This window comes from Nelumbo nucifera, chromosome 8 (genome assembly GCF_055504915.1).
Source record: "Nelumbo nucifera cultivar China Antique chromosome 8, China Antique-T2T, whole genome shotgun sequence".
Classification (NCBI taxonomy): domain Eukaryota; kingdom Viridiplantae; phylum Streptophyta; class Magnoliopsida; order Proteales; family Nelumbonaceae; genus Nelumbo; species Nelumbo nucifera.
The window spans coordinates 4,436,339-4,464,260 of NC_142656.1; the positions used below are offsets into that span (position 1 = coordinate 4,436,339).

At 35.3% G+C, this 27,922-nt stretch overlaps 1 long non-coding RNA gene across 7 annotated transcripts; it reads left to right on the top strand.

Annotated features, from left to right (window-relative positions):
• The first annotated feature begins 3,702 nt into the window (after positions 1–3,702).
• On the top strand, positions 3,703–27,882 carry LOC104600660 (uncharacterized). 7 transcript variants are annotated; one of them, XR_016079789.1, is made up of 7 exons: positions 3,703–4,011; positions 7,577–7,961; positions 18,109–18,330; positions 19,815–19,978; positions 20,487–21,037; positions 26,640–26,712; positions 26,789–27,882. It is a non-coding gene; the product is annotated as an uncharacterized LOC104600660 (long non-coding RNA). The 7 variants fall into 7 exon arrangements; XR_016079790.1 differs by having other exon boundaries at positions 3,704–4,011; positions 7,594–7,961; XR_016079791.1 differs by having other exon boundaries at positions 3,704–4,011; positions 7,676–7,961.
• The last annotated feature ends 40 nt before the right edge of the window (positions 27,883–27,922 follow it).

Consider the following 27,922-nt stretch of genomic DNA (forward strand, 5'->3'; position numbering starts at 1 on the left):
TCACTCTCATTAAAGCGGAACTTATATTGTGATTGGATAAACCAAGTAGAACCCCCAAAAATAATACTTTAATTGAACTTAGATGGATACTATTTAATTAAAAATGTCATAGAGCTTCATCTTCAACTTTGCTTATAAATAAAGTCCATGCGTCGTATGAGTCCTAACTAGTCTTCACTTTATTTTCTGTAGTCGTAACTGCAATTTTCTCTCCCAAAGAGAGAAAGAGGGGAAATGAAAAAAGTGAGGAGAGAGAGAAGGAAATATATTTCTAATAAACAGTGAAGTTTTTGGAGGATATTTTCGGTACACGTGTTCCATAGTAGTAAAATAATGGGACAACCATCGGTCCGTCCGTTATCTGACGCATTGGCGCTCCTATTTCATGCCAATTGCCAAGTTCGCTGCATTGGATGTAACCCACTGGTGCTCTTATTTCATGCCAGCTGCCAAGTTCGCTTTATTGGATGTCGAATGATCCTAATAGTAGCTAAAAGTTTTATGTTAAACTCTGCACAATACATCGGAACCGTGTATTGGGAACATCTACCAGTGACAAGTACGGGAGATGTTCCCAGACTGATGTGATCTCCCAAGTTTGACATAAATGGTTGTTAGAACTTAGAACTGTCAATTGCCTCTAATGCTGCCGTTGGACTGCTAAAGTTGATGTCACCACTTCACCAACTACACCAACACCATCCACCGATGTACTGAAGTAGGCAACTAATTCAGCACTGATCTCTTGACGATTAACTCATGAATCATGTCCTAAAGCCCTATGCGTGCCTCACTTTTAGAATCCATATTTACCCACATCACCTGCACCTAAATTTCTATGATCCATTCAATTAGTTCTTGTTGCTTTCCAACCGCAAGGAGAGAGCAAAAGGAGGGAAGTTGCTGGAGAAAAAAAATGTCAGCGAAGATACTCTAAGCAAGGTTTAAGACATGATTCAAGCCATGAAAATAGGGAATTATTTGGGCAATATTTGGCAGCCAAGTATTTTGGGATTCTTTTCATGAAAATATTGGCCAACATAACCTTTGGGTATCTTTAGGAGCTAAAACATTGTAAAAAAATGTGCTTTTTTGTTTAAAATACCAGTTTGTTTTGTTATTGTGATCGCGAATGACCACTGTAGCTAAAAAATGAGTGAGGAAGGAGATATTGTGTCGGGTTTGGACAATTCAAACCGGATCCCAATCCATATCTATGTTAACATTAGTTATATTCAGTCTAGTCAATCAGTCTACGCCGTTTTCTAAGTCCAAACAACTCAGGCCCGACCAACTTGTCATTCATTCTATCAACTCAGGCCCAATTAACAATGGTTTGACCACACTTGTCAATTTAGGCCTAGTTAATAGTGGCCCGACCAACCCAAATTAGGGGTGTTCACGGGTTGGGCTGGGTCGATTTGAGTGATTTTCTTAAATTGACCCGACTTTGTCTGTTTACTTATTGATTAAATCGAAACTGATCGACACAAACAGACGGTTTATCGATTTAGTCGATTTTTAAATATATTTTAAACTGAAATATTTATATCAAAATATCTACTTATATTTAAGTTTATTTTTTTAGTTTTTATGCAAAATCAAAATATATATTTAATTCGATTAGTTTTCTTGTACAAAACTGATTTTTTTTTGTCAATATATATTTAAATTTATACAAAACTGAACTAAATATTGTACCATTATATTATATTTGTATTGGTTTTGCATTTTTTTGTTTTTATCATAAGTAACCATAATAAAATATATTGACATTTAACATATAAGATAGGGACTAATTAGTGATTACATAAACAAAGTATCGGTTTGACTTTCACACGTGAAAGCCGAAACCGAACCGAGTTGTCGGTTTATTTTCTCACACAAACTGAAACCGACCGATGGTTTTGAAAAACTGACCAACTCGGGTTGGGCCGGGCTAATTTGGTCAGTTTGACATTTAATGTGAACACCCCTAACCCAAATTATTGTTAATAATTAATAATTCTAGAAATACTATTAATAATTATAAAAAAATATTAACATGAACAATTTACCATAATTTTTAGGAAAATATTATTAACAAAACCATCATTATATTACTTCCTTTAAATTATGGAAAATTACCTATACTAATTATTTAACTAATCAATCAATATTAAAATTAATCATCTATGATAATTAATATTATTCAAAAACTAACAATTGAATCAAGATAATTAGTTAATGATAATTAATATTACATTAATATATCTGATAATTTTTGATAATGATAATTCATATTAAAATTAATATTTCAGATAATTAATAGAAAATGAAAATTGATTTATGACAATTTTTATATCCACTCAAAATTATTTACTACAATATTTTTTATTTTCTATAATAATTATTTGAAATAGTAATTAATAATTATAAATTAACAACAATTATTAACAATTAATAGAAATTATAAAAAATATTCATGATAATAATTTTTAATAATAATATTGATAATGATATTAATAATCCTTTGATAATATCTGATATTACTTAATTTTTTATAATAGTATTGATTTTAATAGTAATTATTTATCTTTGAAAATATTAATAGCAATTAGTACTTATTAAATATTTATGAAAATTCTACAATTTCTAGAAATATTACCAATTTAATAATATATGAAAATATTAATAATTGATTGTAATTATTGTTAATAATAATTAATTAGTATCATCCTAATAATATTTGATATTTCTTAATATTAATAAATAATTATAATAAATTAGTTGAAAATAAATTACTAGAACTTACCAAAATAACCAGTAATTTATGACAATAAATAAATAATTATCAAAAAATATTAATAATATTTTCTACTAACCATAAATTACCAATAATTATCATAAATTAGTAGAAAATAAATTACTAGAAATTACACGAAATCTTCAAATAAAATAACCAAAATAAATTACCAATGATTGTCAAAACTTATCATAAAATAGTAGAAATTTCTAGGAACTAGCACAAATTATCATAGAATAGTAAGAATGTCCAAAAATATCAAGGTTTTTAAAACTGGACCAAACAATAACTATTTTGGGGACCGGTTCCTTGGTCGAATGGTCGGACCGTTTGGTCTGAATGGATGACCATTCTGACAAAAAAAACAAAAAACAGCAAAAAATCGTTATTCAGGCTGACGATTCGATGGTTTGACCGCTCGGGTCAGCGTTTTGTTGGCCAAATCAACAGTTTTTTGCCAAAAACCGGTTTTGGGGTGAAACAGAACCTGTCAGATGACAATTTCCTAGTTTCCAGTCCGACTGTTTGGTTTGGTTTGGTTTTGAAAACACTGAAAAATATAACTATACAATAGAAAAGACTAGAAAATAACCTGTTATTTTCTAGAAAATAATTTGTCAAAAATAACCTGTTATTTCCAGAAAATACAATAAATTACCAATAAGTTATCTTATAATTAGTATAAAAATTTAGTAGAATTTGACCACAAATTATCAGAAAATAGTAGAAATTTCATTTGCCTATAATTTCTATTATTTCATTTTTGTTTAATACAATGTAGGTTTTGCACTCCACATCTTTGTACTTGGTGATGGCATATAATATTAACGTCATTTTTTAGTTTATTAACGTCTACAGGATCCGATTTGAGATCGACGAGTATCCAATTTAACCGTTAAGAGGATCCAATTCGATACGATCTTGATTTCCTTTACCGAAGGTTTTGGCCGGGAGTGAAGGTTCCGAGAACCCATTCTGATAGCAAGAGTAGAAATAGGGGGCTTTGGCCTGGAGTGAAGGGTCCGAGAACCCATTCTGATAACAAGAGTCGAAGTAGGGGGACTGCGACGCATAGCCAAAAGATGCAGGTGAGTTGAGTCGCAGAAGGCAGGGGATTCAGAGGCGACAATGCATCTAACGCCACAGGAATAAAGCAAAGGATCGGAGCCAAAGTCCATCTTAGCAGAGAGGTCTGCCGGCCGGTCGTCGCCTGTCTGAATAACGAGGTAAGTTCTGGTCCTTCTCCCAATATTTCCCCTTCGACGAGGGTGGGATCTTTTTCTAAAGAGGTAAGTTCTGGTCATCCTCTCTTGTAGGTTTTTTCCTTTGTTCCCACCTAAGTAATCTCCAAGACCAAGTTGTGACTTCCTGCTAAACTTTGTTGGAAGTTGCAGAATAATTTCAGATGGTAGGGGGTGGCAGGGATTTGTTTTCTCATAACCAACTCTGCTGGAGCAGTATTGTGGGCTTATAGTGGACCTATTGGCATTACAGACGTGGTTGAAGCTAAAGTCAAAGCTCTTTTTATGGGCTTAACCGCGTAAGGATGGCTAGAACTATTCACTCTGCCCTCTTTGTGGTGGAGGGTGATTGAAGAAATGCCATAGGATGGGCTGCTAATCAAGAAGGGGGTCCTGGGGTTTTGGCCCGCCTGCTCAACGACACTCAAGAGCTTTTTGTTCTTTTAGATGGGTTTTTAGGGAACTGAATATGGCTGATTCTTTAGGAAAATCAGGGGTGGATAGGGCTTCATTGTATAGTGATAACACATTTCCTTTGTTTTTTTTTTTTTTTGTTTGGCTTGTTTGGGCTCTCTGTTTTTTGTACATTCTCTCATACACACCCCCTCCATTTGGTTCTTAATGAAAGTTACCTCTCTTTTTTTTTTGTTTTTTTGATAAGTAAAAATTAATGAAAGTTCCCTCTTGTAAAGTATACCTGACTTAGGGTCAAAGGTGAAGAAGGCACAAGTTTAGAAAGTTTGGAAAAAGACTGTGTTTGGTTTGAAGGAAAAGGTAGGGAGAGGAAGGGAAAGGTAGGAGACCTGTAGGTCCTGTACAAAGTTGCAAACCAAACCTGTAGGGAATTGATTTTATTATTTTCTGATCTTCATTATGGATTCAATATTTAAAAAATGACGATACGCAATTGTTATATGCAGAGAGAGAGAGAGAGAGAGAGGTTGGAATTTATCTTATGTTTCTCTCTGATGAGTAGCTTTTGTGCTTTATGAATGATCTTTCTTTTAAGCTTTATAAGGGACATGTTGGGATTTTCTTTTAAGCAATTGTTATGCATGCTCCAATGTTATTATTATTTCCAATCAATATTATCCTTGTATTGGTTTCAACTTTCTCATGAAGTAGATAGAGTTACTGAATTGAATTTGTTCTCTTCATGTGCTTATTGGTTTTATAGTCAAATTGCACAATTGCATGCATGTTTTTGTGTCTACATATATTGGTCTCGTCTTACTATATGGTTGTTATGCCATTGATGTATAATATAGCCTTATTTATGGTGTTCTTTCTACCAACAAAATATCATATGCACCTAAAAATTGAGTTCTGGTTATATTTCAGCAATTAAGAAATAAACCTCTGAAATTCACCTACAAATCTAGTGCCTCTAAAATTTAATAGTTGTACAGAGAATGGAAAAAATGGATCATGGTCACACATATTCTCTTGTTCAAACAAACTTCATTAAGTGCACGACAGCCTAAGTTGAAACAAACTACATATCAACTTTCTGTTTCTTTCTTATTTTTCATCAAACCAAATACAACTTAAATCATTTGTTATTACTTCCACCCAATGTGTCCTGTTTTTCCATTTCATTCATATCGCGTTTGTGTATTTTTCGAATTTTTAATTGGAATGAACATTCCTGTTGATGGTACTGACTAGTGCGTCTGATTCTGAAACTCTCCCTGTTAAAGCTTTGCTATATTCAAGGGTAAGAAATACATCCTGGTTTAACGCATGAAAATACTAATGTATTCTTACCAGATGAACCTTTTCAAAAGCTTTTCATGCAAATACTAATGTTATTAACATGAACAGTTAACCATAATTTTTGAATAATTTTTAGGAAAATATTATTAACAAAACCATCATTATATTACTTTCTTTAAATTATGGAAAATTACCTATACAAATTATTTAATTAGTCAATCAAAATAAAAATTATCAAAATGGTTATTAAAATTAATCATTTCTGATAATTAATATTATTCAAAGACCAACAATTGAATCTAGATAATTAGTTAATGATAATTAATATTACATTAATATATCTGATAATTTTCGATAATGATAATTCATATTAAAATTAATATTTCAGATAATTAATAGAAAATGAAAATTGATTTATGATTTTTTTTTATATCCACTCAAAATTATTTACTACAATATATTTTTTATTTTCTATAATAATTATTGAAATAGTAATTAATAATTATTAATTAACAGCAATTATTAACAATTAATAAAAAATATTCATGATAATAATTTTTAATAATAATATTGATAATGATATTAATAATCCTTTGATAATATCTGATATTATTTAATTTTTTATAACAGTATTGATATTAATAGTAATTATTTATTTTTGAAAATGTTAATAGCAATTAGTAGTTATTAATTATTTATGAAAATTCTACAATTTCTAAAAATATTATCAATTTAATAATATCTGAAAACATTAATAATTTACTGTAATTATTGTGAATAATAATTAATTAGTATCGTCCTAATAATATTTGATATTTATTAATATTAATAAATAATTATCATAAATTATTTGAAAATAAATTACTAGAAATTGCCAAAATAACCAGTAATTTATGACTATGAATAAATAATTATAAAAAATTTATTAATAATTATCATTGATAATATTTTCTGTTAACCATAACTTAGTAGAAACTAAATTTCCATAAGTTACCAATAATTATCATAAATTAGTAGAAAATGAATTACTAGAAATTACATGAAATCTGCAAATAATATAACCAAAATAAATTACCAATGATTGTCAAAAATTATCATAAAATAACAGAGATTTCTAGGAACTAGCACAAATTATCATAAAATAGTAGGAATGTCCAAAAATATCAAGGTTTTTAAAACTGGACCAGACAAGAACCATTTTGGGGACTGGTTCCCTAGTCGAATGGTCGGACCGTTCGGTCTGAATGGACAACCCATTTTGACAAAAAAAAAACAAAAAACAGCAAAATCAACGGTTTTTTGCCAAAAACTGGTTTTGCGATGAAGCAAAACTGGTCAGGTGATAGTTTCTTGGTTTTCTGGTCCGACCGTTTGGTTTGGTCCGGTTTTGAAAACATTGAAAAATATAATCATACAATAGAAAATACTAGAAATTAGTAGAACTTTGTCAAAAATAACCTGTTATTTCCAGAAAATACAATAAATTACCAATAAGTTATCATATAATTAGTATACAAATTTAGTAGAAATTGACCACAAATTATCATAAAATAGTAGAAATGTCCTGAAATTATTAATAAATTACCAAGAATTAGCACAAAATTACAGATAACTACTATTGATAAATTAGTAATATAGATCATAAAATTAGTAGAAATTTTCTTAAACTTTATTAACTTTCAATATAGATCATCTTATATTTTTTGTCAACTAATTGGATTTATTTCATTTGCCTATAATTTCTATTATTTTATTTTCGTTTAATACAATGTAGGTTTTGCACTCCACATCTTTGTATTTGGTGATGGCATATAATATTAACGTCATTTTTTAGTTTATTAACGTTTACAGGATCCGATTTGAGATCGACGAGTATCCAATTTAACCGTTAAGAGGATCCTATTTGATACGATCTTGATTTTCTTTACTGAAGGCTTTGGCCTGGAGTGAAGGGTCCGAGAATCCACTCTGATAGCGAGAGTCGAAATAGGGGGCTTTGGCCTGGAGTGAAGGGTCCGAGAACCCATTCTGATAGCAAGAGTTGAAGTAGGGGGACTGCGATGAATAGCCAAAAGATGCAGGTGAGTTGAGTCGCAGAAGGCAGGGGATTCAGAGGCGACAATGTATCTAACGCCACAGGAATAAAGCAAAGGATTGGAGCCAAAGTTCATCTTAGCAGAGAGGTTTTCCGGCTGGTCATCGCCTGTCTGAATAACTTGGTCAGTTCTGGTCCTTCTCCCAATATTTCCCCTTTGACGAGGGTGGGAGCTCTTTCTAAGGAGGTAAGTTCTGGTCCTCCTTAACCGCTTAAGGATGGCTAGAACTATTCACTCTGCCCCCTTTGTGGTGGAGGGTGATTTGAAGAAATGCCATAGGATGGGCTGCTAATCAAGAAGGGGGTCCTGGGATTTTGGCCCACCTGCTCAACGACACTCAAGAGCTTTTGTTCTTTTAGATGGGTTTCTAGGGAACTGAATATGGCTGATTCGTTAGAAAATCAGGTGTAGATAAGGCTTCATTGTATTGTGGTAACAAATCTCCATTGTATTTTTTTGGCTTTTTTGGGCTCTCTGTTTTTGTACATTCTCTCATGCACACCCCCTCCTTTTGGTTCTCAATGAAAGTTACCTCTTGTCAAAAAAAAAAATGCATATTAAGTAATTTAATATAGCAGCTCAATAAACGATCCTTGTCCCCAGATATACATTCTATACATGGTTGATTAGTATACACCATGAAAGTCATATGCAATTATATAATAAGTATTCATGCTTATCGAAAGATGCAAAGATATTTTTCCATCCTATTGATGTCTAAAGTTTTGTACTTCTGGCCTTCAAAGTACTTTAATATAGAGGTCCAGTCCATTAGGGTTCTTTCAATGCAACCAATGGGGGCTTCCATGGCTGAGCTTTTGTTTATTGGATATATGTCTATTTCAGTCTTTCCACATGAAACCATGAGCAAGCTTAGAAGAGAAGGGGCTTCCATGGGTGAGCTTTTGTTTATTGTCATCTCAGGAAGGGATTTCTGACTCTTGTGCCTTACCATTCTGATTGGTTTTTTGCTGACACTGTAAGTATAGGACAAACCATATACCATTCTTTTGCCATCTTGGTACTACTGGATCTTCTATGAAACTTGGAAATGAAAAGAGGATGGGGAATAAAAGAGGTGGCAAATGATCCAGTTTGCTATTTCTTAAATGTTATGGTAGTACAGCACATACTCTCTCTCTCTCTGACACACACTGATATACACTAGAACACATGCACACAGATACCTCTGAATAATGAAATATCTAACCATTCAAATTAGTGTTTTGTGACAAATGAAATACCTAACCATTCAAATTAGTGTTTTGTCGGGAGACTTTGATAATAATCTCTAAGTAGTCTAGAAATCTCCAAGTAGGTATCATACCATTCCAGCATCATAGATTTACACCAAACAAGGGTTGACTGATAACAAATGGGAGACTTTGCTGCTAATGTTTGTTTCTTTTTGCCTCTTTTTTTTGTAAAGTTCCAAATATTGGGGAGACATATTCATCCTATTTCTGTACATCACTTATATTTATATCTAATGAAATTACTGTTATTGATTAAGAAAATAATTTTTTATTAAAAAAAGGAAGAAACTTGTTTATGGAATAAGCATACCTGTACAAGTTTGTGCAGTCTTTAGCATATTGGGGTGTTTTCAGAACCTAGAACTTCGTACTTGTGCTATTTTCTAGAGAACCAAGTGCTGCTAAAGTTTTTTATCATTCCAGACTTATTTCTTCTTGGTGCAGGTTGTTTGTTAAAGGAAAATATTCTTTTCTTTAACTGAATAATGCAATTAAACTGTTGAAGAGACTGCCCTTTCTGAGAAGCCAAAGGTTAAAAAACTTAAAACCCAACCAACTATTAGGCCACCATGCTGGTTGGTTGTTAGAATTTATGAACCATTGGGACAGCAAAATAGAATGGAATATTAACTGGGCCTGAATTCTTAATTCCATCTTGCACAACAAGTATGTTGGACCCAAAAATATTTAATATACATCGACCTTGTTATCTACATTTTGTTGTTGTTGGGATTCTTCTTGACCTTTCTTTTACATGTAGAGAGAAAGAAGTAGATGAATGGAATGTTAAGAATGATTTAATTGGGCCTTTCTCCATTAGATTCCAGCAACTAACATGTTTGTGTGCATAGTTATGTATTGCAACTCTTTGATGTTATTAATTTGTTTACTGAATCCATTTATCAAAAAAAAAATTGCTTACTGAATCTAATTACCCAACAAAATTTTGCTTTTTAGGGTAGAAGATGGGAACTTTGTTAAGTATTTGGTATTTGGTGAAGGCTGTCTTGCCTGAGTCAGCTTAATAATATATAGGGCTAGGTTGGTCCCAACTTCCAAGTTAGATAGGAAGATGAAAGCTGCATTGGTTAGGGGATAAGTGTTTTTTACTTTCTCAATCTGTTATGTGGATATTTTATTGCTTTGGCAAAGGAAACCCTTTACATATTGTGCTCATTTTATTCAACAATCAAGAATACTATGCTGACCCCCAACCCCAAGCAGTAAAGAAATGTTGGACTGACATGGGAGTTTTAGCAAAAAAAATGCTCTATACCAAATTGATGTAGGATCACTGGGTAATCTTAGTAAAGTATACCTGGTTTAGGGTCAAAGGTGACGAAGGCAAAAGTTTAGAAAGTTTGGAAAAACTAAGGCTGTGTTTGGTTTGAAGGAAAAGGTAGGGAGAGGAAGGGAAAGGTAGGAAGCCTGTAGGACCTATACAAACCAAACCTGTACAATTAGGGAATTGATTTTATTATTTTCTGATCTACATTATGGATTCAATATTTAACAAATGGTGATCTGCAATTGTTATGTACAGAGAGAGAGAGAGAGGTTGGAATTTATCTTATGTCTCTCTCTCTCTCTCTCTCTGATGAGTAACTTTTGTGCTGTATGAGTGATGTTTCTTTTAAGATTTATAAGGGAGAGGTTGGAATTTTCTTTTAAGCAATTGTTATGCATCTTCAATTTTATTATTATCATCTCGAATCGATATTATCCTTGTATTGGTTTCAAATTTCTCATGAAGTAGATAGAAGTTACTGAATTGAATTTGTTCTCCTCATGTGCTTAGTGATTTGCTAGTTAAATTGCACAATACCATGCATGTTTTTGTGTCTACATATATTGGTTTCATCTTACTATATGGTTGTTATGCCATTGATGTGTAATATAGCCTTATCTATGGTGTTTTTGTTTCTACATATATTGGTCTCATCTTACTATATGGTTGTTATACCATTGATATGTAATATAGCCTTATCTATGGTGTTCTTTCCACCAACAAAATATCATATGCACTTAAAAATTGAGTTCTGGCTATATTCAGCAGTTACGAAATACACCTACGAAATTTACCTACAAATCTAGTGCCTCTGAAATTTAGTAGTTGTACCGAGAATGGAAAAAATGGATCATGGTCACACATATTCTCTTGTTCAAACAAACTTCATGAAGTGCACAGCAGCCTAAGTTGAAGCAAACTACATATCAACTTTCTGTTTCTCTCTTATTTTTCATCAAACCAAATAAAACTTAAATCATTTGTTATTACTTCCACCCAACATATCCTGTTTTTCCATTTCATTCATACCGCATTTGTGTATTTTTCGAATTTTTAATTGGAATGAACATTCCTGTTGATGGTACTGACTAGTGCGTCTGAAACTCTCCCTGTAAAGCTTTGCTATCTTCAAGGGTAAGAAATCCATCCTGGTTTAACCCATGCAAATACTAATGTATTCTTACCAAATGAACCTTTTCAAAAGGTTTTCATGCATGGGTGTATCTGTCTTTTTAGTTTCTTGGGTGGGATTTAATTTGTCTTGGTGTCCAACATTGGTCATTCAGAGATCCAATAACAGATCTAATAACAGTTTTGGGTGGGATTTAATTTGTTTTGTTGTCCAAGTTTTGTCATACAGAGATCTGATAACAGATCTGATTTCAAACTGCTTTCATTAGATGCCAAACAAATCAGTCTTCCAACAATTTCAGATTTACTCAATCTTTCTAGGTCCATTACCCTGAGAACAAACACAAGTCTAAAAGCTGAATTGTGTCTGCACCTGAATGTCTTTAGTCCTGTGATGTTTAAAAATGGAGGTGGTAGATTTTGCTGCGACCTCTGAGTCTATGGACACTCTTTCATCTCTTCTTCTTGTGGGAAATTCCCAAAGAGGGCCCTTCAACTGAGTCAATAATTAATATGTACAGGAGCTCCGCCTTTTGACTGTGGATTTGATATTTAGGAAGGGTGGCGTACCTTGGTTTACAACTAAATCTTGCCAGAAAGATGAACCCCTACAACTGTTGTCACACTGATAATTTAAATATGATTTGTTCTTGGAACTTGTATCTTACACACTTTTCCTCATACCCAGTTACCCCTTTAATGTCCAATTGAGTTTTTTGTATAGGTAAATGTGTGAGTAGGGCCCATTTTAATATTTTGCATAGGTAAATGCGTATGTGGGACCCACAAATAATATTTTCATGTTTGAATGTGTTATTGGGTCCCGTACATGACATTTAACATGTATGTAAGAGGGATTGACAAGTATGCTTGCCAAATAGTCTTTTGGTCTTTCTAGCTTTTGAAAAGATCTTTAAAATTTTGCAACCAAACAGTCTTTGGTCTTTGAGGATCTACCTGTGAAAGCTCACCAGTCTGTTGAGATATTGAGCTTTTGGAAAATATTCCTAAAAAAACTCGCCAAACACCTCTTAGGTTAGTGGCATCTGTGGGTTTTTCTGCTGCTGGCTGGATTATGGTAATGTCTGAATTGATCAAGTCAAGAAAAGGTAGATAAATAGAGAAGTTAAAAAGGCTCCATGTTGGTCCCAAAAATATTTAATATATATCAACCTTGTTATCTACATTTTTTTGTCATTGGGATTCTTCTTGACCTTTATTTTACTTGTAGAGAGCAGGAGTAGATGAACGGAATGTTAAGAATTATTTAATTGGGCCTTTCTCCATTAGATTCCAACAACTAACTGGTTGGTGTGCATAGTTATGTATTGCAACTCTTTGATGTTATTAATTTGTTTACTGAATCTAATTACCCAAAAAAACTTTGCTTATTAAGATAGAAGATGGGAACTTTGTTAAGTATTTGGTATTTAGTGAAAGCTGTCTTGCCTGGGTCAGCTTAATAATATGGGTAGCTAGGTTGGTTCCAACTTCCAAGTTAGATAGGAAGATAAAGGCTGCATTGGTTAGGGGATTAGTGTTATTTACTTTCTCAATCTGTTATGTGGGTATTTTATTGCTTTGACAAAGGAAACCCTTTACATATTATGCTCATTTTATTCAACAATCAAGAATACTATACTGACCCCCAACCCCAAGCAGTAAAGAAATGTCGGACTGGCATGGGAGTTTTAGCAAAAAAAATGCTCTATACCAAATTGAAGTAGGATCACTGGGTAATCTTAGTGAAGTATACCTGATTTAGGGTCATAGGTGAAGAAGGCAAAAGTTTAGAAAGTTTGGAAAAACTAAGGCTGTGTTTGGTTTGAAGGAAAAGGTAGGAAACCTGTAGGTCCTGTACAAACCAAACCTTTACAATTAGGGAATTGATTTTATTATTTTCTGATCTACATTATGGATTCAATATTTAAAAAATGATGGTCTACAATTGTTATGCAGAAAGAGAGAGAGGTTGAAATTTATCTTATGTCTCTCTCTCTCTGATGAGTAACTTTTGTGCTTTATGAATGATCTTTCTTTTAAGCTTTATAAGGGAGAGGTTGGAATTTTCTTTTAAGCAATTGTTATGCATCTCCAATTTTATTATTATCATCTCGAGTCAATATTATCCTTGTATTGGTTTCAAATTTCTCATGAAGTAGATAGTAAGTTACTGAATTGAATTTGTTCTCCTCATGTGCTTAGTGATTTGCTAGTCAAATCGCACAATAGCATGCATGTTTTTGTTTCTACATATATTGGTCTCATCTCACTATATGGTTGTTATGCCATTGATATGTAATATAGCCTTATCTATGGTGTTCTTTCCACTAACAAAATATCATATGCACTTAAAAATTGAGTTCTGGTTATATTTCAGCAGTTAAGAAATGCACCTACGAAATTTACCTACAAATCTAGTTCCTCTGAAATTTAGTGGTTGTACAGAGAATGGAAAAAATGGATCATGGTCACACATATTCTCTTGTTCAAACAAACTTCATTAAGTGCACAACAGCCTAAGTTGAAACAAACTACATATCAACCTTCTGTTTCTCTCTTATTTTTCATCAAACCAAATACAACTTAAATCATTTGTTATTACTTCCACCCAATATATCCTGTTTTTCCATTTCATTCATACCGCATTTGTGTATTTTTTGAAATTTTAATTGGAATGAACATTCCTGTTGATGGTACTGACTAGTGCGTCTGAAACTCTCCCTGTTAAAGCTTTGCTATCTTCAAGGGTAAGAAATCCATCCTGGTTTAACCCATGCAAATACTAATGTATTCTTACCAGATGAACCTTTTCAAAAGGTTTTCATGCATGGGTGTATCTGTCTTTTTAGTTTATTGGGTGGGATTTAATTTGTTTTGTTGTCCAAGTTTTGTCATACAGAGATCTGATTTCAGACTGCTTTCATTAGATGGCACACAAATTGATCTTCCATCAATTTCAGATTTGCTCAGTCTGAGTTTTCTAGGTCCATTACCGTGTCAAAAGGATTGATTTCTAATCACCCAAACAAAACTCAAACTAGGTCCATTAGCATGTCAAAGCTAAGATCAAACAAAAGTCTAAAAGCTGAATTGTGTGTGTGCACCTGAATGTCTTTGGTCCTGTGATGTTTAAAAATGGAGGTGGTAGATTTTTCTGCGACTTCTGAGTCTATGGACACTCTTTCATCTCTTCTTCTTGTGGGAATTTCCCAAAGAGGACCCTTAAACTGAGTCGATAATTAATATGTACAGGACCTCTGCATTTTGGTGTGTGACCTTTTTTTATGGGCAGATGCAATTTTTTTTTTTGTCTACTACCATATCTTACCATTACTACCTAAGGCTTATGGATTAGACAATATTGCAGGCATCAACAATCATGTAGCACCGGGATTTGGTAGTTTAGCAGCTGGAGCAAGTAAAAAGGGGTTTGGAGATGATCCAACCCATGATTGCCAAAGACAAGTTATAACATTTGGCATCAGTCCTAGCCCTCCTGATGCACTTAGTGAGAGGCCTAACTCCTTAGAAATTCTGAGGGCCTACCAGCAAAAGAATCAAAGATTTTATTTGTTGTTCGCCTTCAAAATGATTGTACTAGAAGACAAGTAGTTCCTCTAGATGATCCAACCCTGATTGCCAAAGACAGGATATAACACTTGGCATCAGTCCTGGCTCTCCTGATGCACTTAGTGAAAGGCCTAACCCCTTAGAAAGTCTGAGGGCATACCAACAAAGGAATCTAATATTTTATCAGCCCAGCCCTCATTCAATGGGCCCTAACATGTAAGTACTTTAATAGGAATCTAAGCTGTGTCCTCCTCTCTTCTAGGTTAGTTCCTTTGTTCCCACCTAAGTTATCTCTAAGGACAAGTTGAAAATTCCTGCTAAACTTTAATGGAAGTTGCAGAATAATTTCAGATGGTAGGGGGTGGCAGGGATTGGTGTTTTCATAATCAACTCTGCTGGAACAGTATTGTGGACTTGTAGTGGACCTATTGGCATTACAGACATGGTTGAAGCGAAAGTTGGCGGATCCGGACTGCACCTTATGTAACGGAAATGTGGAGACTGCTCTATTACTGCACTGTGACCTCACTTACTGGATTTGGGTAAGGTTGCTGGAGCTTTGGGAGTTAAAATGTGCTTCCCGGCTGATGTGAAGGGCTCATAGGCTGGAGCTTTGGGAGCTTTGGGTAAGGTTGCTTGCTGAGCCTATTTTCCCCTTCCTTTTTCAGGTGGCACATGAAAAGGGGAAGGACTATGTGGAGAGGTCTGAGGGCTGCAGTATGCTGGACATTATGGGAAGAAAGAAATACTAGGATCTTCTTAGAAAATGAGAGAGGGGCTGGAGAATTGAGGGCTGTGATCCACATAAGGGCAATACAGTGGCTGAAATCACTAGAACTATTTACAGATTACACAGTGGAAGACATGTTGAGAAAGTGGGGCGAGATTGCAAATTGCACTCAGGTCAAACCAATAATAAGGGTGTCCTGGACTCCCCCACCTGCTGGCTTCTTAAAGTTAAATTTTGATGGGAGTTGTAGGGGGAATCCGGGACAATCAGGGATTGGAGGTGTTTTTAGGGATGAGAACGGGTTCATTTATGCCCTGTTCTCAGGCCCAATTGGTGTGGGGGATTCCCTTAGAACTGAGATCTTGGCAGTTATGGAAGGAGTTCAGAAAGCCAAAGAGATGAATGTCAGGAAACTCATAATTGAAGGGGACTCGGAGGTGGTGATAGGGTGGCTGATTAAAGATGACTGCGGTTTATGGAACTACAGAAATGAGAAGAGGAAATTCAGGTGGTTGGTGCGGGAGATGGAAATCAAGATGAGTTGGGTTAAGAGATCAGCCAACTCTTTAGCTGATGGATTAGCTAAACAAGGGATAGAAAGGGAAGCAATGTTTTGGGCTAAGCTGTAACTTAATTGTTTCTTTTTCTCTTTTTCTTTCTTTGGAGGGTTTAAGTTGTATTCGGAAGATAAGAGTTCTTGTCTTCCTTGCTGTAAATATTTTGATATTTCAATGAATTGAATGAATCTGTTATTGATCCAAAAAAAAAGGGCTCATAGGCTTGGTTCTTAGGAGGCCTTAGCAAGGCTGGTAAGGTAGCTTGGAGCATCATCCCCTCTGCTGTTTTCTGGGCAGTGTGGGGTGAAAGAAATAACAGACTTTTTGAAGGGAGACAAAAGTCAAAAGAAGAGGTGCTCAACAGGATTTTGGGAATGGTATTTTCGTGGATGACAAATCACTCACTTTTTAATGATAGACATACTTGTTCTTTTTTTGAGCTTGATTTCCTTTTTGTAAGAAACATATAGTGCTTTTTTGGGTTGATTGGGGGTTGACTTTATTGAGTTTTATTGTCTTTCCCACTGTACAATTTCTCGTTGTACCGGGGCCCTATTGTTTTTTGGTCTTTTGATATTAATGAAATGCCTTATATTACATTTTAAAAAAAGTTTAATATTTTTACTTTTTTTTTTTTGCGTCTTGCTTTGAAAAGGTGTGTGCCTTGCCTTGTGCCTCAGGCAGAAATTGCCCCTTGCATTTTTTTTTTTTGAGATTTGCACTTTTAAATCACAGTTTCTGGGTGATGTTCATTTTTTCTTCCCCGTTTAGATGGATTTTTTGTTTTTCTCTAGTTGATGACTAATTTGTTAACTTGGAAATAGAAATCTAGGGTTTGACTATTGTCAACCTTGAATGGGTTATGTTCTCCGTGCAGTTGATTGAAGGTGGTGTCAGTAGTTCTTTGGAGTTGTAATAGCTGGGGTTGGGTTATCTTAGTGTAGGTTGACCAACTACGTTGTTTTTTGATGATTCGTCTGGAAAGTATATTATTGTCAACTGCGATGGATTCCTTTTAGTGGTTATGAGACCTGTGAAAGTTTAAGGGAAAAAGTCCCTCTTCTTTAAATGGTCAGTTGTGAAAATACTGTCCAATGTCACCAACCATGCAAAATACTTCCACAATAGGGGGAATAGGATTGCTCCATATCTCTCTGATGTCAGAAATCTCTTTCTGGTTTCTAATAACAGCATTATGGTATAACTTTACCATAAACTGATTTGCGGTATTTTTTCCTGCAATCTAGCATCAGTTTCTGAAGGAGAGAAAACTTTTCAGCTTCAAGTTTTCTAAGCATAGAAATGCACTCAAGCTCCCAATCCCATAAAAACAATAGGCCCCTTAAGCTGGAGCTTCACTCGAATATTTCATTATTTTATCCATTAAAAAACAAATCAATAAGTCATTCAGTTCAGCCCCTTAAGCTGTTATCAAGCAGCCCCATAGTCTTGAGTTAAGACGTTCACTACTAAACAACACTCATTGCAAAATCCTTTTAATGAACAACATTCTTTAACCACCTTTAAGGTTATCTTGAATGGACTAGAAATGAGATTTGCGGCCTAAATTTCTTCAACTCAACAGTTCCCGTTTTTTTGGAATTAAGGATATGAACTTTTCTCCGCCACCTTTGCATTATAGATTGCAGACCTCTTTAATTAATTTTATCATTATGCTTTATTCCCACTCGCCCCACTAAAAGCTGCCTGGATTTCTTTCTCTCTATTGATCCAGCATTATTCTCCCCCAACTTAGTAAGCATTATTCTGGACGGGGCAAAGAAGCCAAGGACGTCGAACTATCTCCGTTGTGTTGAATCTTTGGCGGTTCTACACTTCTACTATCCAGAGTCGGGAAGATCTCGCATTCACATGCTATAATCCTTGGGGAAGCGCTTGCTCTGGAGGAGTATGATCTGGTGTTCCCTAGTGAGAGTTCTCTCGCCAGGCAATGTAGGTGAGCGTCAATATTTTGGCGCATTACTTGAATATGGGTGTTCTTTTTTTTATTGCACAAAATATGATTCACCTTATTTTAACAGTAGAAAAAGGACAAAATTTGAGGCGTTCATTGAATATGGATATTCTTATTTTTGAATGTGGGTGTTTTTACATAGAATTCACTTTTTCTATTTTTATTAGAAAATCCAAGTTTTGATGCAATTAAAAAAAAAAATAGATGAGAGTGAATAGGGAAAAACTGAACCTGTATAATGATTGGGTGGTCGCCGGTGATCTCCCTTCCCTTCTGTGTTTTGTATTGAAAAAATAAATGATAAAAAATAACTTAGCAAAACATGTAAAGGATGTTAGAGAGGGATGAGATGAGAGGGACGGGGAGTACTTCCGGTGTATTTGTCGGAGTGGTTGTCTTTGACAGAGTTCTCGCCATTAGTTCGGATGGACGAATACAAGGGTCAAGAGATGAGGCCAAATCAAGAGTTGGAATTTGGAGCTAATGGGATGAGCTAACGTCTGTCCTATTAGCTCCACACGTGCTGAGGGGGAAATCGTGTGAAAGAACACTTGGCACCTTCCGATTGTGCGGGGCGTCCGGCCGTAGGGCGCATATTTGAACTCGAGGGTCAGAGGCTTTCTAAGTCGAAAGCGGGATTCGAGAGCGGAAATATACATAAAATGGGTTTGGGCTCATTTTGGAACTAACTGGACAAGCTAACAGCCGTCCCGTTAGCCCTACACATGAGAAAATCTCAACCATGCGGCTGACAAATGGCGCACTCCCATTGTTGGGACGTTGGTAGGGTGGAAGCCCATGGGGCGCAGATTTGAATTCGTATTTTTTTTTACGGTTACGAGTGGGGTGCTCCACAACGTCTCGCACATCCCCAATCCGGAACATCTCACGATCATATTATCATCATTTCTGGTGGTACATCATCGGGAGATATTTCCAATACACGGTGAAGATATGCAGTTAGACGTTGTGGGGCGCCTCCTAGTGTGGAGCCTGGGGGCGTAGATGTGAATTCGATAGCCTATCATTTGAGAATATCATCCGTTGGATTTGAAGAAAGGAATGATTTCGTGTATCTTAAAAATTGGATAAAATGGATACATAAGGCCATCTAAGCCGGTGAATTGGGGGCCCACAGGCTGTTACCATCCAGACCCGAAACCAGTGTGGGGAGTGCGTTGTACGCACTCATCGTAGTTTAGAGGTTAGAAGGTGGAAGTAAGGAATAAACTATATATTTACATTTTACAGAGCAACGTAATCTGATTTTGAATCCTCTGTTCGTGGCCGTTGTGGTGGTTTCGTGGAACGTCTTTTTTATTCTCTCTTCTTGCTTTCTTTCCCATGCACACTCTTTTCTTCTCTTTCTGAACTTTCGGTGATATATAAAGACACAGACTTCGCCTCTGAATTGTATGGTTTTATAATTTAAGAACCGTTTGTTTTATTGTTGTTGTTTGGAGAAGCAAATCAAAAGGAAATGCCAGCGTTTCGTCATGCCGGATTAGGTTTTGGGCACCGTCTTCTTGCCAGCGGTGGTGTTTTGTGGATTTCCAAAGAGCCTGAAACTCGAAAGGGCCTTCCGGTGGACCGGAGAGTTGAACTGAGTGAGTGTAGAGCTCCTGACAGGGTAAGGCACCGCCGAATCTTACAGGATGGGATCGTCGATTTTCCCATCGACGTACCTACAATCCTTACACCATCTTGCCTTTAATTCTTTTTTGGTCCGTGGTTGATTTTAAGCTCTGGATTTAATTGAGGATGGCGTTTGGCTTCTGCATCTTGTTCTTGAATTCGTTTTATTTTTCTCTTTAATTTTCTCTTCTTGATGTAATTTATATTGATGGGCTTTTTGATACTCTTTGCTTCTTTACTGTTTTCCTTTTCTTCGTTTAATGGGTTCTGGATTTGATGGTTCTTGATGTTCTAAGGTTCTTTAGTTTTTAAATTGACAGCTGTGTGTTTATACTGTTCTTTCTCTTTTGATGCTTTTGATGTAGTTCATAGATGGGTTTTCGAAGATGTTGATTCTTCTTTTTTATTTATTTATTTTCTTCGGCTTTTGATCTCTTTAAAGCTCTACTGGATGGGGACCAAGGGGTGACCATTTTCTTTGGCTTTCGATGCTTTTGATGTAGTTCATAGATGGTGCATTGGAGAACAGAGGGCTATCCATTTCTCTGTTTTGATCTCTCCAGGTAGTGACGGAGAAAACAGAGGAAAAAGGCAGATGGAAACCCAGAAGCGTGAAAAACATGGAGACTAGTGGTTTATAGATTGGCTACAATGTCCCAGAGGAAACTCACTGCATGGATTTAAAGGAATATCCTTGGCGAAAACAGAACGAATCTGTATCAACCCTTTCTGTCTCTTCCTCTCCTTTGGGGTATCGCTTCCGAATTACGCAATACAATGTGGTAGGGCTGGACTGTCAAGTCATTCGTTCGCTCTAATCCCTCAACGCTGTCACCGTCACAGAACCAGACTCACAAGACTACTAATACGAGAGAAGATAAACCCAGTTCGGATCTCACTCACCCAGAACACAGCAGCCTCGAGAATAAATACAAGCATTACAAAGACAATGACCAGAAAGGAAAAAGTAAGAACACTCGCAAGTACAGAAGGGATGTTTCTCCATTGTATGCTTTTGATGTAGTTCAGGACCAAGGGATGACCATTTTTGGAGGTTTGAATCCCGACTTAGATGTTTCTCCATTGTATGCTCTAGTTTAAAATGCAGTGAATGAGTATTAGTTAGATGCAAGCCTTTGTATTTATTTTACGTGTGCATATACTTGTGGTTTCTAACATATATTGTTCATTGTAAAAAGGTTTTATAGATAATTATGATGTATACATGAAAGCATTATTCTACTTAAAATAATCGTCCATTAAATTATTATTCTTGATGGCATGTAAAACTAAGAACTAAAGCATATTTAACAAATTAAGAAAGTTCTTATATATGTTAACAATCGACACTGCTCTCATTTTTTGAATAGTAAAATAGAAATTTTATTAAATAGAAAAAATCAGTTATATGCAATAGGTGACAAGGTGGCACCTACCTTACAAAACAGAAATACTGAACTAAGGCACAGTCCAAACTAAGACTGATACAATTTACATCAACTGAATCTCAAGCATGCTCTAAAAATTTTCCCCCAAATCTGATTTGCTCACTTGATTAAAATCTGGTAACACCCATACCCAATCTGCAATTAACTTCCCCACCAGAGCCACCAGAACTTCTGTTTTCTTGAATTTGTCTCCAAAGATCCTCTTATTCATTTCGTTCCACAATATCCAACACACTACAAAGGGGATACTATCCTTGCTTTCCTACTTCCCCGAAATCTTGGCCAGGCAGAGAAAATTTCTGGTGCTGAACTTGGCTGAATGGCTCTTTTCCTGAATAAAGAAGTGTAATAACTCCACATGATTCTTGCAGTCTTGCAGGTGGAAAATAAATGTTGAACAGATTCTTCATCTGAACTTCACATCACACAAATGCTTGCCATATAAAATCCTCAACTCTTCAAATGATCACTTGTTAGGATACTGTCCATGGCAACCCTCCTATCACTTTCCCCAAGGCCCCTCACGTTCCAGCTTAGTACCCTCATCCTTCCTTCCACACTCCTTAGAGCATCTCTTTCTCAATTCTCACATATCCTCTTCTAGCATTTCTTGTTCACCCCCTTCCTTATCCCACTCTTTGTTAAACCCACTTAGCTCCTTTCTTTTACCCTTCTCCCTCTTGTCCTCTTCAAATTGTGTGAAGGCCCTTCTTGCAAAATAATTCTAGGGACTTACCTATCGATACCTCCAATCCACCTGGCTTCTCACCCCTTCTCCCTACTCCCCCCTCTCCCTTCTTCGATCCTCTTTCTCCTCTTCAGTATCTTTTTCCCCTAATTCCTTTCCTTTTTTGGTACCTAGGTTGCCTCCTTCCGATCTTCTCTTTCAATTGTACACTTTTCCCCCGACTCCTCCTTCCCTTCCCCTCGTCTTCTTCTCCTCCTCCCTCAATTGATGCTCGCCCACCGGCTTCGAGACTGAAGGAATTGAAGATTTCAAGAATTCGTATCTCTTCCTCTTGGGTTTCCTATAACAAAGTTTAGCCTTCCAACTCTCGAGATTCCTCTGTTTGGTTGTTGCTGCACTATACTCACCTTCCGGGCTCACCTTTCCTGAAACCAGCAACCCTTCAGTCACTGGATTTGGACGATGGTCATGCTTTTGTGTCATAGTCACTTCTTGGCCCTGTATCTCATAAGACCGAGATAGCCTAGTGTTCTACGATTTATAGCGTCCTAATTAAGCCAATCTCTTCTTCAACCTCATGCACTCCGGTTCTAATGCCTTCAATTGTGCTTGTAGAGTGTCCTTGGAAACTCACTGTTTTTTCTCCTCCGAAACGAGAAACCACCGAAACCCATTCGTCTTCCTAAGTTCCTAAGTTCTTGCTCTTCAGTCTATTCCAGCTCAGCCTTTTGGTTGTCCATTTCTGGATTGAGCCCTTTCCCCTCCTAATTTCCCAAACTGCTCGTTTGGAGGCTCGATTTTGCTCTATCTGGTTCGAATTCTTTAAAGTGGACCCCATTTGAATTCGTGCTTCCCCTGCTTTGCCTGCCTCTTGACTAAGCCCTCTTTCTTTTACCATAGGGCCTATCGACAGTGCTATCATGGACTATGATATTGTAAGGACCAATTATTGTGACTTGCACAATTGCATCTCGAATTACTTAAGATAGACAGTAGTTGGGATTTCCCTGTAAACAATGTAGAGGGTGCACGCACATATCTAAAAAGGCCATTATCCAATTGTGGCCCCTGCGCTACTTGGGGTCTTGGGAGGGGTAAATTGGATAGTCTTAAGTCCTAACCTTTGGCATTTTCTTTTGCCCAAAGTGTTTGCTCTCAGTCTCACAATATGAGGGTGCACATATTTCTCATATCCATAAATAGTACTCAGGGAACTTTTCAAGCAGTTCACTTTTATCCAACCCATGCCTAACACTTCATTGTGAAAAGTTGTTTATTAGATATGGTTGTTGAATAACTTATGCCCCATTTCTGAATGTTTTGGCAACTAGGCTTCTATGCAATGGATAAATAGTGGAGATACCTTTAAATGTTTTTCACATTGCAAACACATTTATGAAATTCTTCTTTGTTATTTCTCTTTATTGGACATGGTGTCATGACTTGATATATTGCAATGTATTTATGAATTTGTGTACATACTACATAGATTACATTTGAAAACGAGTTTAATAATGACACTTCATTTAGCCAAGAAAGTGGAGAATTACCTACAAAACCACAAATCATGTAATACAAAATTAGGAAAAACAATAAGTCATTTATACTTCACATTTGCATAGCCTCCAAGACCTAAAATTGAAGAAATCAATGGGTGACACAAGAAGAGCTAGGGGGTAGAGCAAAAGGGACATGGGTAGTAGTAAAAAATGATTTAGGCACTAATAAATTAACAATGGATATGGCTTTAAATTGAATGGATTAGTGAATCAGGATTCATGTAGCCAACCCCATATAGTTAGGATAAGGCATGGTTGATAATGATGATGACATACTAGGGATGCTTGTTTATGAAGTTTCCTGGCTTGCTTGGCCTGCAAATTTTTGGGCCGAGGTAGCCACATTTCTCCTAGGCCTGGCCCAGCCTAGACCGACAGTAAGCTTGCAAAAATGCAGATCTGTGATGCTTAGCTATATCAAATTGATATTAGTTGTAACCTCAGAATGAACTTTCAGCTTATATCCGTTAATTGTAACCTTAGAATGAATGGACTTTCGGTCAAATTTTCATCCTAATATAATTGATGTGATTGCAGATCTGTAGATTTAGAATTGTCTTAAGAAATCTTACAACTTATCTATGTTGTTTGGGCACACATTAGACTTCAATATCTTAGTATTTATTATTATTATTTTATGAATATATAATTATTATTTTATTAGTTTTTAATTATTAATATTTTAGTATTTCTCATTAATTTATGAATAAATTATTAAAAAATATTATACTATTATATTTTATTATTATTTTCTTATTACTTTATTAATATGCTATTATTTTTTGTTTATAATTTTAAAAATAATTTATTATTATTTAATAAATTATATGTTAGCATTTTATTATTTAATAAATTAATATGTTTGTTTTTTATTATTAACTTATTAATTTTTTATTATGGTATTATTTTTTACGGAACATTTTACTAATCTTTTATTATTATTTTAATTATTAATATACTCTTATTTTATTATTGTTATCTTATTATTAATTTTATAATATTTTATTATTCAATTATTAATGTTTATTATTATTTTATGATTATTTAATTATATTGCATCAATATTTTATTATAATATTTAATAATTAATTTATTGATATTTTGTTATAGTACTATTATTTTATTATTATTTTACATGTATTGTTAATAGTGTAATAATATTTTATTATTAATATATTATTCTTTTTATTATTATTATATCTTATTATTTTAATAATATTTATTAAGATATTGAAGTCTAATGTGTGCCCAAACAACATAGACAAGTTGTAAGATTTCTTAATACAATTCTAAATCTACAGATTGCAATCACATCTATTATATCAGGATAAAAATTTGACTGAAAGTCCATTCATTCTATGGTTACAATTAACGGATGCAAGCTGAAAGTTCATTCTAAGGTTACAACTAATATCAATTTGATATAGCTAAGCATCACAGATCTGCATTTTTTGCAGGCTTACTGTGGGTCTAGACTAGGCCAGGCCTAGGAGAAATGTGGCTACCTTGGCCCAAAAATTTGCAGGCCAAGCAAGCCAGGAAATTTCATAAACAAGCATCCCTAGTATGTCATCATCATTATTATCCTAACTATATGGGGTTGGTTACATGAATCCTGATTCACTAATCCATTCAATTTAAAGCCATATCCATTGTTAATTTATTAGTGCCTAAATAATTTTTTACTTCTACCCATGTCCCTTTTGCTCTACCCCCTAGCTCTTCTTGTGTCACCCATTGATTTATTGAATTTTAGGTCTTGGAAGCTGTGCAAATGTAAAGTATAAATGACTTTTTGTTTTTTCTAATTTTGTATTACATGATTTGTGGTTTTGTAGGTAATTCTCCACCTTCTTGGCTAAATGAAATGTCATTATTAAACTCGTTTTCAAATGTAATCTATGTAGTATGTACACAAACTCATAAATACATTGCAATATATCAAGTCATGACACCATGTCCGATAAAGAGAAATAACAAAAAAGAATTTCATAAATGTGTTTGCAATGTGAAAAACATTTAAAGGTATCTCCACTATTTATCCATTGAATAGAAGCCTAGTTGTCAAAACAATCAGAAATTGGGCATAAGTTATTCAACAGCCATATATAATAAACAACTTTCCACAATGAAGTGTTAGGCATGAGTTGGATAAAAGTGAACTACTTGAAAAGTTCCCTGAATACTATTTATGGATATGAGAAATATGTGCACCCTCATATTGTGAGACTGAGAGCAACCACTTTGGGCAAAAGAAAATGCCAAAGGTTAGGACTTAAGACTATCCAATTTATCCCTCCCAAGACCCCAGGTAGCGTAGGGGCCACAATTGGATAATGGCCTTTTTAGATATGTGCGTGCACCCTCTACATTGTTTACAGGGAAATCCCAACTACTGTCTATCTTAAGTAATTCAAGATGCAATTGTGCAAGTCACAATAGTTGGTCCTTACAACCGATAGCGCAGGGGCCACCATTGGATAGTGTTGACTGTTAACATATATAAGAACTTCCTTATTTATCTAGGGATAAAAGATAATCTGCAAAAACTAATCAAGTTATATCAGGATAAAAATTTGACTGAAAGTCCATTCTGATGTTTAGTTAGTTCTGCCAACTCTTGACTTCTCCAACAATCTTTTTTTTTTCGTAAGTAATTGTTTTATCATTAAACTTCCTATGTTTTTTCAATCATCAGTAGACTTTCTCCATTGTTTCCGATTCTTTAAAACATTTCCACTTTAAGGCATTGGAAATGCTTCCCTTCATTTTAATGAAGTGTCAAACTGTTGTATGGCAGTTCTGCTGTCTGAAACAAAAATTTTTGAATGATGTAGATGCATTGTCAATACCAATAATCTTGCGTGTATATTGGCCTCAATTGGTATATGAGTTATTAAAGCTATGAGTTGGTAAGCCTGATCAAATAGAAGAAAGCTAATATCTTTTTTATCTCTGCAGACGTTGTTCTAAGACATAATTTTTTTTGTCTATGATCTAGCTAATCAATGCATTGGATGGGCTAATTATGAGTGTAAGTTAAACGGACAATGCATGTCCTTCAAGTTTTCCATGAAGAATGTTGATTAAGTTGTACATTTACTTTTCAGGTTCATTGTTTGTAAATGCCTTCACAATTTCTGGTAAGGATGAATTTATCAACACAGGACAGCTAAGTGTGAGCAGTTCATCAGAGATTGTTCCATGCAGATTGATATCAAGCAATACAGTGGCTATGGTGTTTCAATTGCGGGTGCATCTTTTTAGGCGAAGGATTTGTGTAACGTTGGTCACAAGATTGTTGTGTGTGAATGCACAATTATCTATAACAGTAAATTTATAGGTGATCACAACATTGATCTAAAAATCCCCAAAGTTCACAACGCAGGTATCTGGAGCTATCTTCTCATTTCCAGCCGTTCTCGTGGGTCAAGCAATCCTGATACACGTACTGGAACAATCCTGAAGTAAGTACCTGAATGAAAGCCATGATACAAGAGCAACTCTTGAATTTCCTAATACACGTATCGGAACAAAGCCAGCACCCAAAGTTGCTTTTTACAGCTCCAGAGGATCATCTGCAATTTGCCCCCATGTTCTAAAGCCTGACCTCATAGCCCCCGGCTCCTTTGTTCTTTTACATCTTGCCCTCCAATAAGTCCTATGGTGAACGAAGGATCAACAAAATTGTTTAGCAACTTCAACATCATCTACGGAACCTCCATGGCTTGTCCTCATGTGGTGGTAATGACAGCACTTCTGAAAGCAGTCCATCCTGAATGGAGTCCAACGGCCATTCGATCTGCCATGATGACCACAGAAGATTCACTCAATACCACCCTCAAACCCATCACAGAACTCTTAGATGGCAAGCAACCCACCAGTCCTCTTGCCACGGGAGCGGGTCACCTCAATCCTAACAAGGCGCTTGACCCTGGACTTGTATTCAAATACAGAGGACTAAGAGAAGCTTCTCTGCGCTCTGAATTACACTAAGAAGGAATCAAGAAGATAACAAGGTCGTCCTCGGACTAGTTAGCCCATGAAGTGCAAACGTTTGGTAATGCCTCTTCAAGCTTCAACCCAAGAGCTCTTCCTTATGATCTTAGTGTAATTGTGTCTAGTGATTTGTGGGGACGTGCTACCCCCCGTCCGTCTTGTGTAGCCCCTTTCCAATATTTTATCAAAAAAAATGTTTGTTTCATTGGAGGTCACAAGCAAGGTTCAGAGTATCGATACACCTC